Source organism: Triturus cristatus, chromosome 5_1, assembly GCF_964204655.1.
Source record: "Triturus cristatus chromosome 5_1, aTriCri1.1, whole genome shotgun sequence".
Classification (NCBI taxonomy): Eukaryota; Metazoa; Chordata; class Amphibia; order Caudata; family Salamandridae; genus Triturus; species Triturus cristatus.
Genome location: NC_140587.1, coordinates 363911369 through 363924601, shown reverse-complemented (window position 1 = coordinate 363924601; position 13233 = coordinate 363911369). Strand labels below are relative to the sequence as shown.

The 13233-nt window shown below is 41.9% G+C and overlaps 1 protein-coding gene across 2 annotated transcripts in view; it reads left to right on the top strand.

Moving 5' to 3' along the window:
• Window positions 1-13233, top strand: part of LOC146830894 (fibrocystin-L-like) — a 1907335-nt gene that overhangs the window by 1148351 nt on the left and 745751 nt on the right. The window lies entirely within an intron of this gene.

The window sequence follows — 13233 nt, the reverse complement described above, 5'->3', positions numbered from 1 at the left end:
GTCTGATGCTAGCATTTATAATTTCTGTTATTCTCTAGTAGGTATTTGTTTTAATGCTTAAGCTTTCGGTTGGATGGTGTTGCCATCTGCAGGCAGCCAAATTATTACAGATGAATGCTCAACATACTTGAAATACTGATGCTGGCAAATTCATTTTCAGTGGTAAATACCAATGCGCCAGCCCTAATCTGAGATAAGGTGAAATTATACACTTCCAATGTTTATTGAGGAACTCCAGGGAAACATATTTCATGCAATTATCATACTTACTAGCAGCTAATCAACTGCCACCAGTGAATACAAATATTGATTATATATTGCTTTCCCGAAATGTTGTTGTGTGATTCCTTCTGGTACTCACAAATACATTGTAGCACCAAATGCCCCCTATCACCCCAATCCCACATAAGTTGACTCTAGAGCAGGCATAAAGCTATGGGTTGGACTGATCTGAGACCACCTGTGAACCCTGTTCATTTTGAGTGATCACCATTTTTGGACTTGGCCCTTTTTGGCAGGTTCACCCCTAAACTTTTTGCATTTTCTCTGACATGGTATTGGTGGTTTTAGGCCTCTAGGAACTTTAGCACTGTAGTCCAATGTAAAGTGCATGCGCTCTCTGTGTTATATTTGTAAGGTTGGCCTGCCCTCCCATAGGAATGCATTTGGGATTCCCTGATCAGTGTGTGTCAGTGGTAATTCCTGTGATGAGAGGAGTAGTGTGGTCAAGTCTGGTATGTATGAAATTGTGTGAATAAATGCTGCGCAATGGTGTGCGCAAATTTATTGTGGTTAGTTTAGAAATGCCACTTTTAGCAGTTGGCATTTCTGTGTGCTATGTGTCTGCCTGCCTGATGTGAATTGCATGTCTGGCTTGGGAGTGACAGGAGCTGATGGGTGTGGGTGGCTCCAGGAGGGTTAGGCTGAATGGGATACCTGGGCTAGTGGGAGGAGTCTGAATAGGACTATGCCCAGCCTGTACAATGCTGGCTCCGCCCCCTGTGGTGTATCTGATCACCTAGCCCCCACCTGACAAAGGAAAAGAGGAGCTTCCAAAACAAAGTGCTCCAAATCCCCCCTGAACCAGTTGCATTTGGTTCCCCATGCCCTGCACTTTACACAAAGGAATTCTGGGTATAAGTATAGGGGCTGTGACCCCATGATGTTGTTCTGTACCTGGGTTCTGTTCCTGAAGGGGTGTGCTGCTGGTGGGGCCCAGGAGGAACTGCTATGAGGGCTTGCCTCCCTAGGCCCCCTTGATTGCTTTTGGAGCTAGGGCTCCTTGCGCCTCGTGAGCGCTATGTTTGTCTTCCCCAAGAAAAGGGCTCTGCAGCGCTGGGCTGCTCGACTGATGGGGGGAATCCCGGCATGAGGGATTCCCCCGTGCTCCGCGATCAAGCGGGAGCCTACCCCGCTTTATGTTCATGATGGCGGGAGCCCGCCCCGCATCTTTGCCTACAGAGTGGGTGCCACCCCGCATGGATTCGGTCACTGCCTGTTACTGAGCAGATGCCCACCCCGCTTCTGAATTGGTTTTCATCGCGGGTGCCCACACCACATCGCTGCCGCAGTCTGACCAGAAATCACCGCCGCGGCCCGATTGTTCACCCCGACCCGGAAGCCAGGCAGAGTCCACCTGACGGGTCCAAACCTGGAAGCAGCTGGCCAGCCAATGGCAGCGCGGCCTGCCGGAGAGACCACCCAGGGCCTTGCAGGCTCCCCGTTGAAGTCCCAGTCCCTGGAAGGGGGACCACGTGAAGGAGGAGATCACAGCATAGAGAAAGGTGTCATAGCTGATCGGCGGGGCTACCATGAGCGTGGGAAGCCCCACGCCGCGAGAGGAAACAGAAGCCTCCCCAGGGAGACTGGGGAAGTCAGGAGTCCTGGACGCAGCCCGGTGAGTGAGGGCTGAGTCCTACGGTGGTTGAAGTGTGTCTGTGCCCACCCCCTGTGCCTGTACCAGTGCGTATTGGGTCTCTTCAGTTGCCCCGTCTGATAGCGGGCAACTGCAACGTTAAGTGCCTTTATTTCCTCGCAGTGGCGCCGCTGTTGCGGGCAACTGCACCGTGGGGTCATTTTTGTTGTTAGGGCCCCACTCAGGCCCAGTGGTGCCAGTCCTTCCTTTTGCGACCCAGCTGTCCCACCTGATAGCAGGCAGCTGCAATGTTTTACCCCATTATTTTAGGAGTCCCGGAGGGGGGCTTCCACGGCACGTGTAGTGCCAGTGCTTGTTTTTCTTGTTGGCTGATTCTCAGCTGCCCTGCGAGAGCGCGGGCAGCTGCAACGCTTTGCATATTTGTCCACCTAGGTTCAGAGGGCACATTGAGTGCCCAGGCCTTTATTGGATCCACAGCTGCGCAGCAATTAGTGCCAGCTGCCATGCTTAGGTCACAGTTCTTTGGGGACAGGTTTTCAGAGATAGGAGTGAGGTGCACTCCTTTGCCCCAGCGCAATGACGCGCTTTTGGATACTGCTGCGTTGGCAGCACGCCCTGACATTTTGGACACAGGGCATTTGAGCCCCTTTGAGAAGGCCAGTTGGCCAGGGGGACTGTTAGGTTAATAGGGTGCCAGGCCCTAATGTGATTGATGTGGTGCTAGGAAATGTGATTTATGTATTATGATTTACGCACCCTGATTTATGCCTCTAAATATGGTTTATGATTATGAGGTTTTCCATACTGTGTTTATGTCTGAGGTATTCTCTACTATGGTTTAGGTATTAGGTTATTTGCCTACTGTGGTTTATGCTAGTGAGATTATTTCCTAATGTGAGTTATGCTTAGGAGGTTATGGTCTAATGCATTTAAACTTATGAGAAGATGTTTAGGCGTATGAGGTTGGCGCAGAATATATTTCACGCCTAATGTGATACTGTGCATAATATGGTTTGTGTTACAGGATGATGCTGAGTATAGTGTTTGCCAGTAATTACTGGTTGTGTTCTATGTTTATTATCTGTTCTACATTTACTATCTTTACTAAGTGATGGTTCTGACAGTAGCACAAGTGGCCCTGTCATGTGGATATAATCCCATGTAAATATTGCCCAGTGCCAGTTGGCATAGTGTATATGGTGTGATTACTATTGTAATGTGTTTTATGATAATACAAAGGCTATTCTTGATATAACCTTGTGTGGAGTTCCTTTTGTGGTGTGCCTAGTATGTTGTTGCTGTGTGTGTGTTGTTCAAACGCTTTACACATTGCCTCCGGGATAAGCCTGACTGCTCTTGCCAAGATACGAAGAAGGGTGAGCAGCGGTTATCTTTGGCGTGTAACTCCCTTGCCCTACTACAGCGGTGGTCTCTGCCTGGCTTTGGCGCAAGCATTAGCCAACCAGAGATCCCATTTCTAACAACCATCATTATCTGGTAGGGATGTTTCTGATAATCTGGTTTTCTTGGCATTATGCAGTTACTGTTGGTAATCTTACCCCACTTGGTAGTTCAGTAGGGTTTATTTTATCACCAGGTGAAATATTTCCATGTGCAACTGCCGGTTTTATACAAAACCACTACTAGAAGGCAATGAGTTTTAGAAAATAACATACAGGGTGACATGATATAAGCAACAATGTATCTCTGTACCACAATTGTGTTAGTTTAGGATTTCATAAAGTGCAACCATTCAAGTGAGGAGGTATCTTAGTGCTTAAAACGGGAAAAAGGGTTATTCATAAGCCACAACCCAAGAGAACAAGCGAATCAGACTAATTAAGGAAGACGTGTAGAAAACAAAGTCTGTAGAGCCTTCTAAACATCTGCAGGTTTGACTATTGATGCAAAGCAAGTGGGATTGAGTTCCATTTTATGGTAGCTGCAACCAAGATTGAGCTGCATCTCAAAGATTTCTGATAGAACCTAGAGACTTCAAGAAGAAATTTGCCTGGTATCTGTATGAACCCCTATGGTATACCAATTAAGATGTTCACCGAGAGGAAGTGTCTGGAAGAATATACAACGTTGTGTACTAGGCAAATTGATTTGAACATGATTGGTTCCTTAACCAGCTGCCACTGCAAAATGGATAAAGAAGGGGCAATGGGATCTCTTGGTTTAGACCGAAATCTAATTTAGCAGCTTCCTTTTGCACCAGTAGATGTATGCAGAGTGTTCTTTGAGGGAGGTATGTATATATATATATATATATATATATATATATATATATATATATATATATATATATATAATATATGTATTATCTACTGGCGGTCGCCAGTAGATAGTTATAGTTAGGACCGAGTTTCCATAGGAAATCTCAAAATTCGATTTTGAATAACTTTGGCGCCGGTTGACGAATCCTCACGAAATTTTCAAAACTAATGGGGCGCTCCACTCAGCTCCTACCCTGAAAGTCTCGGGGTAATTCGTCAAGCGGGGCCGAGAAAAAAGGGGGGTCCCAAAACGTGTTTTCCCCATGCATTTTCCCGTAGGACCTTTAGTCGAAGGTACAGCCCGAACGGCTGAACAGAATTACTTGAAATTTGGCAAAGAGGTAGTCCTCAGGTCAGGGATGTGCCTTTTGCATATATGGTGTCAATCTGTTCAGTATTCCTGAGGAAATTGCAGTTAAAAGCACATAAATATCTATAGCCATGCACCGTGCGCGCACGGTACGCGCCCGGTGCCATGCGCGAGCGTAATTCTGATTGGTGGATTCTTGACAGTCAACATTCGAATCGGTCGAAATCAGGAAGTGTCGACCGCCATTTTGTGTGATGTGTGTGTGTCAGGGAAAAAGAAAGGTGGAAAACATGAAAAGGGGGCAGGGTAGAGAGTTCCTGACCCCCTAGCCTTTGTCAGGACGTCCCTGAAGGACCCCGAAGGGTGAAAAAAACATTCATTTTTTTTTTTTAAATCGCGGGGTAAGCGCATGGTGCGCGCACCCCCCAGCCGGCATTTTGAGTTTTAGAGGCAGAAGAGAGCTAAAAACACAAGTGGAGAACGTGAAAAGGGGGCAGGGTAGAGAGTCCCTGACCCCCTAAGCCTTCTCAGGGGGACCATGAAAGACCCCTTAGGTCACAAAAAAACCCCCATAATATTAAAAAAATATCGCGGGGTGCGCGCACGGTGCGCGCACGGCGGCAAAAAAACATTAAAAAAATAGAATTAAAAATCAAGTTTAAGTGTTTAGATGTTGGTTGGCTCTAAAAAGAGCCGTTGTGTTCATTGAGTGTTTTTTTGTACCTACAAGTAAGTACCGATGCAGAGTCTAAAGTTCAAGAGGAAGACTCTGTTGCCTTCATCTGTGAAATGTACACCATCTCCTCTATAAATGCCTTGCATGTTGTAACGCAAGTTGTTGTGGTATATAGAACCCATACCATAGTCTCTGAAGAAAGCAGAAATAGACTTATTGACGTGCTTTCTTGCTTTGTCAATCTGCGGACAATATTGGTTGGACCAGTTCCACTTTTGCCTTTGGCATTTATTAGAATATACAAAGGTAGTTTGTGGAAAAAGTGACATCAATTGCACAAAGGTGTCCTTAACAAGCATTTCCAGACCTACCCCAGTTAAAGTGCCTAGGTCATTTCCACCACAGTGCACAATTATAAGGTCAGGCTGTGGGAGATGTAGAAAGGATTTCACCAAAGGCATTAATTGGTGCCACTTTAACCCTCTCTGACCAATCCATTTAATGTCTACATTTGGCAAAGCAAGGTCTTTCACAATACCTCTTTTTTCTGCATACTTTTCACTCCAGAAGACATAGCTATGACCTACAATCCACACTGTGAACATCTTTCAAGGAGATATGGATGCACTCAGAAGGTGTCTTTCAGTAGAATGGCAATATGAAAAGAAAGATAGTTGTAAAATGGAGGCTGACATACTTTTTAAAAAATAAAAAGAACTCATTGGCTGTTTCAGACCATTCAACACTAAAAACTAGGCTGTATGTTTAAATTTTTCAAAGCATGTTTTGTATTGGTTCAGAAAAATGTGGTCCCACAGAACATTACTTTGGATTTGCTGTTAGGTTTGAAAAGTCAAGCACTCTTGCTCTTTGGATTAGAAACATTGTGTGCTGAACTTCTGACCTCTCTGCTCACACCAGTGTTCCATCACTGTTGCTATGGTAGCAGGCAGAAGTCATGTTGGGGGTAGGGATCATTTGGAAAGGGTTGAAATTTGCAACCAATAGAAATGTGTGTTTCCATTTTAAAAAATGTGGGAAGCACTGTGATTTGAAGTTAACATGTATATGTGTGAAAAAAGAGAGGGAAAGATTGCCATTTACTGGTTGTGCTGAGAGGTGTACAGTTCAGAGATTCTGGCTCTGATAATCTGCTGTGTGAGTGCCACATTTCTTTCTCAACTAACTACTTTTAAAGGTGAGTTATGAATTTGAGAGGGGATGTATGTGGTGCATTTTGATATAAAAAATAGAAATGTGATTCTTGTTTTAAAGTTGTGTTTTACATTTTACGTTTTGGAAGATATTTAACTGCCTTGAACTTGTAAGATATTATGGAGTATGTCTTCACCATAAGTTAAGGTGTACTGGTATCACCCAGGAATACTGTTTTCTGCCTAGAATCACACCATGAGTCTGTGTGCACAAAGGAATTGTTGTCAGAGATTTAATTTGTGTTGGTCTGGTTTTGTAAGACTTGCATTCGTAGGAAAGGGGCAGCTTGTTTTCTTGAAGTGTGATGGCTAGCATTCAGCACAAATCAATATCTCACAAATGAGAGGCAAATGCTAACACATTTGAAATCAACATGGTAGATTTTCCTTCCACTCCTGCAATGGGTGAGGTAGTTCCTACATGTTACAAACTCCAATTAAAACTTACCACACATGTACTCGTACATTCATCTGTGCAGTCTTCATGCAGTTGTGCAAGTGTCCATGCAGATCTCTCTTGCACCTGACAATACACAGTCTCCCGAAGTATGCTCTTAGCACACAGGCAGCTGTTTTTCCTGCACTCCCATGCTAAGTATTCAGCACTGTGTGGTATTTTAGATAGTAGTGTGTAACGCTACCACATTCAACATCACCAAGGCTCATTTCCTTTGCTCTAGTCTAATTACTCACTCAGGTTCCGCATGTTCATGGTCTCAAGTAGCTGTTAGGACCTGTGCTCTTTTCTGCCTCTCTAAACTATAAGGAAAATGTGTCAGGCGGTTACAGTAATTATCACTTGCAAAACCACAGTAGTAAATGTGCTTTGAAATTGCCAATCAAATATCGTTTTCTGCCAAGAATCACACCATGAGTCTGTGTGCAAAATGGAATTGTTGTCAGAGATTTAATTCGTGGTGGTCTGGTTCTGTAAGACTTGCATTCGTAGGAAAGGGGCAGCTTGTTTTCTTGAACTGTGATGGCTAGCATTCAGCACAAATCAATATCTCACAAATGAGAGGCAAATGCTAACACATTTGAAAACAACAGGGTAGATTTTCCTTCCACTCCTGCAATGGGTGAGGTAGATCCTACATGTTCAAAACTCCAATTAAAACTTACCACACATGTACTCTTACATACATGTGTGCAGTCTTCATGCAGTTGTGCAAGTGTCCATGCAGATCTCTCTTGCACCTGACAATACACAGTCTCCAGAAGCACGCTCTTAGCACACAGGCAGCTGCTTCTCCTGCACTCGCATGCTAAGTATTCAGCACTGTGTGTTATTTTAGATAGTAGTGTTTAACGCTACCACATTCAACATCACCAAGGCTCATTTCGTTTGTTCTAGTCTAATCACTCACCCAGGTTCCACATGTTCATGGTCTCAAGTAGCTGTTAGGACATGTGCTCTTTAATGCCTCTCTAAACTATAAGGAAAATGTGTCAGGCTGTTACAGTAATTATCACTTGCAAAACCACAGTAGTAAATGTGCTTTGAAATTGCCAATCAAATATCGTTTTCTGCCTAGAATCACACCATGAGTCTGTGTGCACAAAGGAATTGTCGTCAGAGATTTAATTCGTGGTGGTCTGGTTCTGTAAGACTTGCATTCGTAGAAAGGGGCAGCTTGTTTTCTTGAACTGTGATGGCTAGCATTCAGCACAAATCAATATCTCACAAATGAGAGGCAAATGCTAACACATTTGAAAACAACAGGGTAGATTTTCCTTACACTCCTGCAATGGGTGAGGTAGATCCTACATGATCAAAACACCAATTAACCCTTACCCCACATGTACTCTTACATACATCTCTGCAGTCTTCATGCAGTTGTGCAAGCGTCCATGCAGATCTCTCTTGCACCTGACAATACACAGTCTCCAGAAGCACGCTCTGAGCACACAGGCAGCTGCTTCTCCTGCACTCCAATGCTTACTATTCAGCAGTGTGTGGTATTTTAGATAGTAGTGTGTAACGCTACCACATTCAACATCACCAAGGCTCATTTCCTTTGCTCTAGTCTAATCACTCACCCAGGTTCCACATGTTCATGGTCTCAAGTAGCTGTTAGGACATGTGCTCTTTTCTGCCTCTCTATAAGGAAAATGTGTCAGGCTGTTACAGTAATTATCACTTGCAAAACCACAGTAGTAAATGTGCTTTGAAATTGCCAATCAAATATCGTTTTCTGCCTAGAATCACACCATGAGTCTGTGTGCACAAAGGAATTGTTGTCAGAGATTTAATTCGTGTTGGTCTGGTTCTGTAAGACTTGCATTCGTAGGAAAGGGGCAGCTTGTTTTCTTGAACTGTGATGGCTAGCATTCAGCACAAATCAATATCTCACAAATGAGAGGCAAATGCTAACACATTTGAAAACAACAGGGTAGATTTTCCTTACACTTCTGCAATGGGTGAGGTAGATCCTACATGTTCAAAACTCCAATTAACCCTTGCCCCACATGTACTCTTACATACATCTCTGCAGTCTTCATGCAGTTGTGCAAGTGTCCATGCAGATCTCTCTTGCACCTGACAATACACAGTCTCCAGAAGTATGCTCTTAGCACAAGGGCAGCTGCTTTTCCTGCACTCCCATGCTAAGTATTCAGCACTGTGTGGTATTTTAGATAGTAGTGTGTAACGCTACCACATTCAACATCACCAAGGCTCATTTCCTTTGCTCTAGTCTAATTACTCACTCAGGTTCCGCATGTTCATGGTCTCAAGTAGCTGTTAGGACATGTGCTCTTTTCTGCCTCTCTAAACTATAAGGAAAATGTGTCAGACGGTTACAGTAATTATCACTTGCAAAACCACAGTAGTAAATGTGCTTTGAAATTGCCAATCAAATATCGTTTTCTGCCTAGAATCACACCATGAGTCTGTGTGCAAAATGGGATTGTTGTCAGAGATTTAATTCGTGGTGGTCTGGTTCTTTGAGACTTGCATTCGTAGGAAAGGGGCAGCTTGTTTTCTTGAACTGTGATGGCTAGCATTCAGCACAAATCAATATCTCACAAATGAGAGGCAAATGCTAACACATTTGAAAACAACAGGGTAGATTTTCCTTCCACTCCTGCAATGGGTGAGGTAGATCCTACATGTTCAAAACTCCAATTAAAACTTACCACACATGTACTCTTACATACATGTGTGCAGTCTTCATGCAGTTGTGCAAGTGTCCATGCAGATCTCTCTTGCACCTGACAATACACCGTCTCCAGAAGCACGCTCTTAGCACACAGGCAGCTGCTTGTCCTGCACTCCTATGCTAAGTATTCAGCACTGTGTGTTATTTTAGATAGTATTGTTTAACGCTACCACATTCAACATCACCAAGGCTCATTTCGTTTGTTCTAGTCTAATCACTCACCCAGGTTCCACATGTTCATGGTCTCAAGTAGCTGTTAGGACATGTGCTCTTTAATGCCTCTCTAAACTATAAGGAAAATGTGTCAGGCTGTTACAGTAATTATCACTTGCAAAACCACAGTAGTAAATGTGCTTTGTAATTGCCAATCAAATATCGTTTTCTGCCTAGAATCACACCATGCGTCTGTGTGCACATAGGAATTGTCGTCAGAGATTTAATTCGTGGTGGTCTGGTTCTGTAAGACTTGCATTCGTAGAAAGGAGCAGCTTGTTTTCTTGAACTGTGATGGCTAGCATTCCGCACAAATCAATATCTCACAAATGAGAGGCAAATGCTAACACATTTGAAAACAACAGGGTAGATTTTCCTTACACTCCTGCAATGGGTGAGGTAGATCCTACATGATCAAAACTCCAATTAACCCTTACCCCACATGTACTCTTACATACATCTCTGCAGTCTTCATGCAGTTGTGCAAGCGTCCATGCAGATCTCTCTTGCACCTGACAATACACAGTCTCCAGAAGCACGCTCTTAGCACACAGGCAGCTGCTTCTCCTGCACTCCCATGCTTACTATTCAGCAGTGTGTGGTATTTTAGATAGTAGTGTGTAACGCTACCACATTCAACACCACCAAGGCTCATTTCCTTTGCTCTAGTCTAACCACTCACCCAGGTTCCACATGTTCATGGTCTCAAGTAGCTGTTAGGACATGTGCTCTTTTCTGCCTCTCTATAAGGAAAATGTGTCAGGCTGTTACAGTAATTATCACTTGCAAAACCACAGTAATAAATGTGCTTTGAAATTGCCAATCAAATATCGTTTTCTGCCTAGAATCACACCATGAGTCTGTGTGCACAAAGGAATTGTTGTCAGAGATTTAATTTGTGTTGGTCTGGTTCTGTAAGACTTGCATTCGTAGGAAAGGGGCAGCTTGTTTTCTTGAACTGTGATGGCTAGCATTCAGCACAAATCAATATCTCACAAATGAGAGGCAAATGCTAACACATTTGAAAACAACAGGGGAGATTTTCCTTACACTCCTGCAATGGGTGAGGTAGATCCTACATGTTCAAAACTCCAATTAACCCTTACCCCACATGTACTCTTACATACATCTGTGCAGTCTTCATGCAGTTGTGCAAGCGTCCATGCAGATCTCTCTTGCACCTGACAATACACAGTCTCCAGAAGCACGCTCTTAGCACACTGGCAGCTGCTTCTCCTGCACTCCCATGCTAAGTATTCAGCACTGTGTGGTATTTCAGATAGGAGTGAGTAACGCTAACACAATCAATATCACTAAGGCTCATTTCCTTTGCTGTAGTCTAATCACTCACCCAGGTTACACATGATCATAGTCTCAAGTAGCTGGTAGGACATGTGCTCTTTTCTGCTTCTCTAAACTATAAGGAAAATGTGTCAGGCTGTTACAGTAATTATCACTTGCTCTACCACAGTAGTAAATGTGCTTTGAATTGCCAATCAAATATCGTTTTCTGTCTAGAATCACACCATGAGTCTGTGTGCACACAGGAATTGTTGTCAGAGATTTAATTTGTGTAGCTTTTATTGTGTAAGACTTGCAGTCGTAGGAAAGGGACAGCTCATATGATAGGATTTGAAAAGCTCATAAAAAATATAGTAATATATTTAAATATATTTAAATAACATAAAGGTATTTTTAGTTTGTTTCAGGTATTGCTGAACAACACTGAAATAAATTAAAGATGCCTATACAATCAAGAAAGAGAAAAGAACAGCAACAACATCTATATTTGAAGACAACTGGACAACAAAAATTAGTTGAAGAACCTCATGTTGGAAAAAAGTAAAAGCCTTCTGGTAAGCAGACTAAGGATTTTATAAAAAATATCCTCAAGCAAAGAAAAAATAAAAAAAATATATCCACTGCAAATAGTGTTTCAAGTAGAAAACAACAAGACAATCGACAGAATATACTAAATGCTAATGTACAATCAGAAGTAAGAAAGAATGACTTAAAAAGAAAAATAGATTTTAAAAACATTCGTAGAAAAATGTTTCAGAGAAGAGTGATGTTCAATTTGCTAAAGGATGTGAAAAAATATAGGAAATTTTATAAGAAAAACAAACATATTGAATCAATTGTTGCAAGGGCTTTGGAATTAAAAAGAAAACTATTCATTTTAATTTTGAACAGGATCCGTACATTAGATAAATTAGTGAATGTAATGAAGTCAAAAAGAAAAAGAGAAGTGAAAAAAAAAACTTTTGTAAAGTGTTCTTAGGAGAATGGAAGCATAGTTCAAGTACTGAACTATTTTTTAATGAAGAGAGTTATCTTCAAAGTAATAGTTTGCTGCTTGCAGTTGACACCAGTGGTCGAGCATATGAAGTTAAAGATGGTTGTGTAATGGAAAAGGAGAAAATGGTTCCAAGAAATGAGGAAGAAGCGTTAGCTGATGAGGTTATGGGGAGACGTCCTAAAGCCCCAGTGTACACTTGGAATTTTAGTAGTATTTGTACTGTACAACAGGAATCTATTGATAAATTACGTGACTTTCTAAGAGAATGTAGTAAAAAAAAGTGTTAAACAGAAGATTAAGGTGCTTCAAAGACTAGATCCATGCAGAGTGAGAGAGAATACTGGTTTGCAAGGACATTCTGCTTGTCTTTCTAGGAAAGTTTGTCAAAGTGTTTTTCACCACTTTAGGATGCTGGCAGTTCATCATACTGAAATGAGAAAGTTTGTGAGAAGATTGTATTTTGCTAAAAGTCCAGCACTAAAGTTACATGAGTGGAATAGTGCTCTGTTCCGTGGATCTGTATCAGATGTGAAGAAGGTTTGTGAGGATATTGAGTTTTGTTACTTTGATCCAGAGCAAGAAAGTGCAGGAAATGACACAGTTATTGAAGAAAATGTGGAAGAGAATGTAGAACTCACTGTTAGTAAAAATTTTGAAGATCAAATGACAAAATTTACTATCATCTCTAATGAAAAACCAAATATTGCTTGTATTTATTGCCGGAGAAGCCATTATAAAACTCAAACAAGGAATGTTGATCTCTATAAAAAAAGTGAAAAAGAAAATAATTCTAAGTGGAAGGATTTTGCTACATATTTATTTCTGGAAAATTGTTTTGATTTGGGTGAAGATCAGCGTATTTGTAAATACTGTTATAACAAGTTAGAAGAAAATAATATGCCAGCTAGACCTGTACATAATAATTTAGAATTGGTTGATATTCCTGCTGAACTTAGTGATTTAAATACGTATGAGTCTATACTCATTCAATTTGTCCATCTGTTTCATACTATAGTTTGTATGGAGCACAAAACAGGTAAATTACCTCCTTCAGATTTACAAAGAGGTTTAAAAGGAAGAGTTGTCTATTTGCCATTAGATTTGAAAAAAAATATTGAAACAATTGATACAGATAGTTTGGAAACTGAACCATTAGTTATTCTGGTTAATGGTGTACCTACAAAGAATAAGAAAATTTGGCAGGA